This window comes from Pinus tabuliformis, chromosome 1_1, assembly GCF_031772625.1.
Source record: "Pinus tabuliformis cultivar Carrire ecotype Pingquan chromosome 1_1, CPIR1, whole genome shotgun sequence".
Classification (NCBI taxonomy): Eukaryota; Viridiplantae; Streptophyta; class Pinopsida; order Pinales; family Pinaceae; genus Pinus; species Pinus tabuliformis.
Window position 1 is genome coordinate 41,833,772 of NC_142297.1, and position 8,529 is coordinate 41,842,300.

Consider the following 8,529-nt stretch of genomic DNA (forward strand, 5'->3'; position numbering starts at 1 on the left):
TGAGTTTCCAGTCGGTGAAAGATTCTTCTCTTAACTGTCGTTTTAATTCTTGCATAATTTGGCCACAAGTCCCCATCATGATTAATTTGGCATTGATATGAGAACTTACACAAGGGAGAGAATAATGAGGCTTTGGATTCATCCCATGGTTGTATTTGTTTATATTACAGAGTAGAATAGATGAGTGGATGACTGTGGCAGATGTGAAGCAAAACCCTATTACAGAGATAGAGGGTTCATGGTGAAAGTTTCATAGTTTGAAATTATGTCTGCCAATATGGTGCAGAAGAGGAAACTTTGTGATTTTTTCATGTTTTGGGCACTGGTCATTGTTTCTCTAGTACTCTGTTGGAGTGTATGGAGAATTTTCTCTTGTGGAATTGCTTATAGAGCTGTCACAATTAAAGCACAACAATCTTCAGCACAATGGAATTTCAGGATCCAGAGGTTTGATTATACCAATGTCACTGTTGGTATTCAAGAAAATCAAAATGTGAGTTCTGTTGTTCAACAGAATCAGAGCAATGAACATGAAATGAATGGCAAAGAAGAGGAATCCTTGTATTGGTCAATGGATGAGTGGGAGAAAAGTTCTGATAATTTATATGCTGATTTTGACTTTAGTTACACTGTGGGAGCACTGTGAAAATCTGGGACCTCAAGAGACAAAAATGGTTGAAGGCCCATCCTAATATAAAGAACCATACAAAAGGAGGGAGACCTCATATCTTGGTCTTGACAGGCTCACAGCCTCATGCCTGCAAGAACCCAATTAGGGATCATCTACTTCTAAGGTGCTTCAAGAACAACCAGGATTACTGCAGGATCCATGGCTTGGACATGTTTTACAACACAATCCTCCTTAATCAGAAAATGTACACTTTCTAGGCCAAAATTCCTTTGATTAGGGCAGCCATGGTGGCTCACCCTGAAGCTGAGTGGATATGGTGGATGGACTCAGATGCTGTGATCACAAAAATGGAATTTGCGCACCCATTGGAGAAGTACAAGGACTTCAATTTCATAGTCCATGGATGGGAGGAAAATGTTTATAAGAAAAGGAGTTGGTTGGGAATCAATGCGGGGGTTTTTCTTATGAGAAACTGTGAATGGTCCATGGATTTCATGGAGAGGTGGGCTGTGATGGGGCCTCAGAGTCCTGTGTATGAGTCATTTGCTAATATTTTAACTGATGTGCTGCCTGACAGAGCCCTATCTGATTCTGATGACCAGTCTACTCTTGTTTATCTTATGATCAAAGAGAAGAAGAAACGGACCAACAAGATTTATATTGAGAATGACTATTTTTTCAGTATTATTGGTTGGACATTGTTGGGAATTTTGAGAATGTAAGTAAGATATATGATGCCATGGATGCCAAACATCCATAGCTGAGGCGCATATATGCTAAGAAAAATGCCAGACTATATGCAGATTGCAAAAATTTCACTCTGGTGTTGCTTCTTCACTATTTTCTCTTTCATCAGTTATTATACAAAAAGTCTCAAGACGTTTTTTCCAATGATTCATTTCAGCTGTTAAGGTTACTTGATACAAGTAAGTAATAGTGACCATTATGCCTGATACATCTAATAACATGCTCTCTTATCAAACCTCTTATGACAGTAAAGAAATGGTATTCAAACTAGCTCTCAAACCTTAACAATACTAATAGAGTATGTACATAATATATATGGGATTAGCTTCGGGTTAAGTAAGCTAAAAAAGCCTTTGAATAACTACCATATTTCCCTAATCAGTTGGCTTTTACTCAGAAAGAACAATGAAAAGATGCTACCATATTCCCCTAATCAGTCAGTTTCTATACTTAGCAATCTGATATAGATAGCCTTAGTTCATCTATATTGTCTATACATTGATATACGATGTCCATACAGGGTTGAGCCACTTTCAAAATTGGGAAAATGGTGACAAATCCACTGTCAAATGCCAAATTAAAGCTATGCTATATTGTATTAGTAGACAGCAGGTCTAAGTTAAATGCCAGATTAAAGCTACACTATATTGTATTTGGAAAATTTTAATATTTATTTTAGCTGAACAATGTGCAGAAGGCTTTCTATCAAGGTGTACAGAGCATCCAGGAACAAAACTGAAAATTTGACTACTTCACCAGAAAGGCTCAGCAGGTCAAGAGTTGCTACCAATGAAATATTCTGTGATGTTCACCATGTTTATTGTAAACCTACATGATCTTTGTACCATCATGAGGTAAGTAACACCATATCTATGTAGAATGACTCTCTTACTAAGCTTATAGTAATAACAAGAAAGCACACTAGTTGAGCTTATACAATATAATGGAGATCGTACTAATAACATGGTACAAGTGTGACATTAAAGTCATTACACATATCACACCCTATTCCATCGATATAAATGTAATACTACTAATGAAGCAAGAGGTTACTTGATACAGGTAAGTAATAGTGACCATTAAGCCTAATACAACTAATAACATGCTCTCCTATCAAACCTCTTATGACAGTAAAGAAATGGTATTCAGACTAGTTCTCAAACCTTAACAAGACTAATAGAGTATGTACATAATATATATGGGATTAGCTTCGGGTTAAGTAAGTTGACAAAGCCTTTGAATAGCTACCATATTTCCCTAATCAGTTGGTTTCTACTCATAAAGAACAGTGAAACGATGCTACCATATTTCCCTAATCAATTGGTTTCTATACTTAGCAATCTGATATAGATAGCCTTAATTCATCTATATTATCTATACACTGATCTACGATGTCCATACAGGGTCGAGCCACCTTCAAAATCGGGCAAATGGTGACAAATCCTCTGTCAAATGCCGGATTAAAGCTATGCTCTATTGTATTAGTAGACAACAGGTCTAAGTTAAATGCCAGATTAAAGCTACACTATATTGTATTTGGAAAATTTTAACATTTATTTTAGCTGATGAATGTGCAGAAGGCTTTCTATCAGGTGTACAGAGCATCCAGGAACAGAACTGAAAATTTGACTACTTCACCAGAAAGGCTCAGCAGGTCAAGAGTTGCTACCAATGAGATCAGATTTGAAGATTGCTTTCACCAGACCTTAGACAATTCCAGAGAACTATCCACACATCAATGAAATTAGCTAATACACACAATTCACTCCATTAGAATTATTTGTTATCCAAGAAAAGTATAAATTCAAGATAATTCAATCCAGTTGCTGCTAGTAAATTTTTTTTACAAGAGACCCTAATCATTACAAGAACAAGAACATTAGTTGTAACCCTTAAATGTGCATCTGAAAGTCACTCTATACATCGACTGGGTTTAAGAAGCCATCTAGGAGATGAGCCACTCCTTTATGTACTTCAGATTAGAGAGGAATTACACCATGAAAACTGAAAAACCCAAACCCTACAGAGGGTAAAATATGTCAATCTGTGCGCACAATGACATCTGAACTATCCAACAGAAAACTGCTTTGTACGTGGAAGTCTCGTAAGTTGTATGTGACATCAACAACGTCTTCTAGATATTTTTCATATGTCAGATCTGTTAAAGATGGACAAAGTTCTAGTAGCAAACTATTTTTCAGAATGCACTTGTACTAAACATTTGCCTCTGTTTGGATAATGCAGTGCAATTGTAAACAACATCGATACGTGGTTAACTCTTTACATGTGGAACAATTAAGTTGATCCGCGAAAACTGTTCCAAATGTATCTGCTGGAAGAGAGCAATTGTTACAAAAGGTTTTGCATGAATGTTTGCTATCGTCAACATTCCTTTAACCTGGTTCATGTTCCAGTACAGTTTTAGCGTTAGATATTGTAATAGAAAATGCTAGGAGGACAATAAATAAAGGAGCATAATTTAGGAGAACAATAAATAAAGGATCAGAATTTATATTTTGTGAACTATGAAACAACCTTTGTTGTTGACACAATTAGTTTGCTCAGGTCTGCAAGTACTCTGTTCAAATTGACAGCTGTTATGAAGGTGGACTTGCACGTGCGTAGTGATCTGTGTTCTTTTCCTCTAACAACATTTCGAAACAACACCATTGGTGCTTCTTGTTTTGAAATTTGTTTTTGTATGGATTTGAAAATTGATACAAATGTACTGAAGATATAAACCTGAATTGCAAACTGTACTAGTGTTAAAAGTAATTGCTTTTAAGTAAATGTAAAAAAGTATATATGATTGAATTTGTATATACCGTAGCTTTGTCTTTTTGAGATTGGCCATCCTTGATATTTAGCACATATTGACCGCCTATTTCTTTTGCAGATGTTACAAGACCAGCGATTGTGCCGATCATGAATGCAATTGTTGTGTTTGTGAGCTGGTTAATAGTTGTTGTTGGTACAAATTTGTACTAGTTATAGATGGTTGGGATTGTTTCTACGATGCTTTTATCATGTAGAACTAATATGCAAGTGCAGTCTCCATGGTCATAAATTGTTTTTGGAGAGATCTTAAAATCTCTGATACAAATTCCCTGGCCGACTACAAGTTTGGCTTCAACAGTAGCAATGAGATTATGTGGCACATTCAGTGTAATTTCCATATTCCCTTTGCTATCAACTAGGTCAGCACGTAACAATTCAATTCTGTGTATTTGATCGAGCATTGTTTTATATATTACAAGAATGTCACCGTGAAAGATTGTTCTGAGTTTCAGGATTTTCAATTCTTGTATTGTGATCAGAGTGCATAGTTGATGGTTAGCCTTTATTTCAGATTCTTCTTCATGTTTATGTCTGTAGAACAATATTAAAAGAATCTGAATTAACATAATGTTTGCATTATAAAACTTGTAAGAATAGAAGTAAAGCTTGTTTAGTTACTTTTTATCAATTTCTGAGACGCTGCAAGTCTCTAAGAGACTGAGTAATTTCTTTGTGTTGTCTTTTCATATTATTTACCTGTACAAGACATGAGTACAAGCTATTAGGTTTACAAGCAAAATGTGTTCTATGTAATAGTAAATCTGTGCATAATGTTATTCTATGTGTTGTTACATACCGAGATTAGTTTGCCCAAAGTAGTTGCAAGGAAGCTGCAAGACATAGACTCTTAGTATGTCGATTGGAGATTGATGTTGCTTGGATAACATAGAATTTGTTCAAATATGATGTTTAGCAAATTGTACAGAAACTTGTATTTCAATGCTACATTGATTTTGCTGTGAGAAAACAAAAAGTGCAAAAAAGTGGAAAACATAGATTTTCTCTTATGGCATGTTTAGCAGATTGCACAGAAAAGTGTCGTTAGAGCTGTAGTAGCACATAGAACATGCTGTGATCGGACCAATATTCCCATGTTACATTTATTTCACACTGTTTTATAGGCAAAGTTGTCCAGATATGGTCTATTATTGTTTTTCGTTGCGGAGATAGTTTGCTTGTTATTTCTTGTAAGTTTTCCATTTCCATAAATTGTACAAAGATTTTGCTACGAGCTGTTTGTAGTTGGATGTCAATGTTGAAATCACCAATGACTAAGAAAACACAATTAGTATATGTAGTTTGTAATTTTTCTTCTTTAATTATTTGTATTATCATGGATACTTGATCAAATGGTGCTGCATAAATGTTCATTAAGCAAATCGGATGTTGAAAGTACATGTCAATGAGCGTAAACTCTGTTTTGTTTTTGCAAAATGTCTTTGTTGCTTTAATAGAAATTTTTTTGTTTATGCAAGTAAGAATTCCATGTGTAGAATGTGCAATGGCAAAATTGAATGATAAGAATTCTTTGTCTATTGGCGGAATGTACAAATGAGTTTCTTGAAAACAGAGAATCATATTGTCCATTAAGTCCTTGTGATGGATCACGTCACTAAGATGTGCATGTAGACTACGTGTGTTTAGACTTGCAATTGATAAAACATTCTTGTTATCAGATTTCTTCTTTGCGAATTCTAGTTTCCATGCACCAATTGTTTCTAGCCGTGCCATTTCATTGATTATCTTGTTTTTGACATGGAAGTTTTGTTGTGTCAATTTGTTAATCAAGTATAGTGAGTCGATAGTCCTAACACGTGATAGTGCAGTATAGACTAGACCATGTTTTGTGACACCAGTTGCGTCAAATGCAAGTTGATCTAATGTCAACCCTTGTGTTCGGTGTATTGTTCGTGCACAGGCTAATTGGATTGGAAATTGTTTTCGAATTGTAATTTGTAATTTGTTATGAGACATTGCTAGTGATTTTGCAATTCGAAATATTGGTGTCCAATTTGGCAATATATTTATATTGTATAGTTGTTTGAATTTGTTTCTTTGTTGTTTCCCAATTTCTGTGTCTGAAAATTCTATCCAGACAATGTCAAGTCTGTTGTTATTAGATGAATAGGATTTGAAAATCCCTTCAGCACCATTAACCAATCCATCATTTGTATTGTAGTTTCCTGCATATAGTTCAACTAACATGTTTTGTTTAACTGTAATTGTTGATGGCAATGAGATTTCTTTATCAAAGGCAAAATAACTCGATCCAGGAATCTCGTAGTTGTCAATTACAACGAGCATTATTTGTTCCCCCTTTGTTAGTGAAAGCATTTTTGCATTGTGATTATGGACATCTTTGTTTCGATAGAAAATGTATGGGAAAACTGGGCTTAAAGGTGTGAGCCTATAGCAATTATTGTTTATGTAAGCAATATCTTGATTTGTTTGCATGTTTAATCTCATCCTATTTAGTACATCGATGAACAATGGGTCTTTTTGATGCATTGGTGTGTGTAATTGATAACATTTTATTTTCTTTGCCCAGAAGTCGTATGGAATTGTGTTTTTGTTGATTTTTGGGTTTTCAAAGATCAGAGAGTCTCTTACTGGGTTTGCCTGGTAAAGATCACCAGAGAATATCATGTCAACATTACCAAAGTATGAAGTTGGTGTGTGTAAGATTTGTCGAAGTCGCTTATCAATTTGATATAGTGTTGTTGCACCAACAAGTGATGCCTCATCTATGAGGAGTACACACAATTGTTGGAAGTGCTTTGATAATGTGTCTAGTTTTTCATTGTTTAGTGAGGGGCAATCTGCTTTGTTAAAGGGCAAATAGAATGCGGAATGCAATGTCACACCACCAGCATTAAAGGCAGCTTTGCCTGTGTATGCAATGATTATTCCTATTAGTTGTGATGGGTTATAAGGCAATGCCACATTCTGTATGCGTACTAAGGATTGGAAGATTTCCTTAGCTGTGTGTGTCTTTCCTGTTCCTACACCTCCTGTTAATAACAAATAGATCAGTTCATCTGGTCTGTACAATTTTCTTGTTATAACATCAGTGACTATGCTTGCTTGTTCTGTGTTTAATTGTCACATAAACTCATAGTACTCTATGTCTTCAAGTATATGTGGTTGTTTGACGATTTCATATGGCCTTGTAGATCATAGAGCAAACTTCTTTGTATCTTGGAAATGTTCCAAGTCATTTTGGAAGTCATAGTTTTCGTATTTGTCATCTATCGATTTGTTAAATGTTATAGTTTCTGTTTCATTTGATTTTAAACTATCTATGTTGAATATTTGTTCAGTTTTTGTTTCTACTATGTGCATTGCATCATCTATGTCACCCCATGTAGTTGTTGTAACAAATTTGAACTTTTGTTCATTTTGCTTGACTATTTCTTCGAATGCAAGATATGCAGATTGCCAACTTGTGTGATGTTGCTTAACTACAATTTCACTTACTCGATAGGGATAGTATAACATTAATTGCTCTCTACAATGATTTTCAATTTCCTTGTATTTTTTATATCTAACAGATCAAATGACATATGGTCTACTTCACTTTCTATGTTTTTTTCCTTTCTTTGTATAACTAGATGTAAATTCTGCTAAGCATACAAGTTCAATAGCTATAGGTTGTAGAACATAGTAGTCAATAATTGATGGGCACATTATGTCTTCTGAGTCATCTGCTTCCTTTTGCAAGTCCTTTTTTCTTTTAAGAACAAATGCACGATCATCGATAGGAGATGTGTTAATGAATACACACTTTCGTGAACTACAATTTAGTGGAAGCGATAACACAATATGCACTGCTTGTTGTGCAGACATTTGTTGCAAGTTGACCAAAGCTTTCCCTAAAGAACTAATGGTATTTAGGATATTAGATTTTGTTTTGACATGATCTTCGCGTATGTTTTTAAATGTTCTTGTGAGTGTTTTATCTTCTTTTGTCATATAGGAACTGCAATACATTGCAGATGCATATGAGTCAAGTACAAATTGGGAATCAGTGTTTGCAATCCAAATTCCCAGAATGTGTTGTGCAAAGTTATTTGTCCAGGTGTCAACTGGTTTTCTTTGCAATAACAGAGTTGTTCGATTTAGTGTACATTGGATGGCATGTATGTATTCATTATATACTAGTCCAAGGTTGGCCAAGAAGCTATCAAATGTATCATTTTCACTATATCTTGTATTGTTTATTGTTTCAAAGATTAGTTTTCCATGTGCTTTTGTTTTATCACTATCAAATTCAAGAGGCTCAAGTATTTTTGTTACTTTGATCGGTGGTATTG

The 8,529-nt window shown here is 34.9% G+C and overlaps 1 pseudogene; it reads left to right on the plus strand.

Moving 5' to 3' along the window:
* The first annotated feature begins 238 nt into the window (after positions 1-238).
* LOC149211482 (putative glycosyltransferase 7) lies at positions 239-1,565 on the plus strand (annotated as a pseudogene).
* The last annotated feature ends 6,964 nt before the right edge of the window (positions 1,566-8,529 follow it).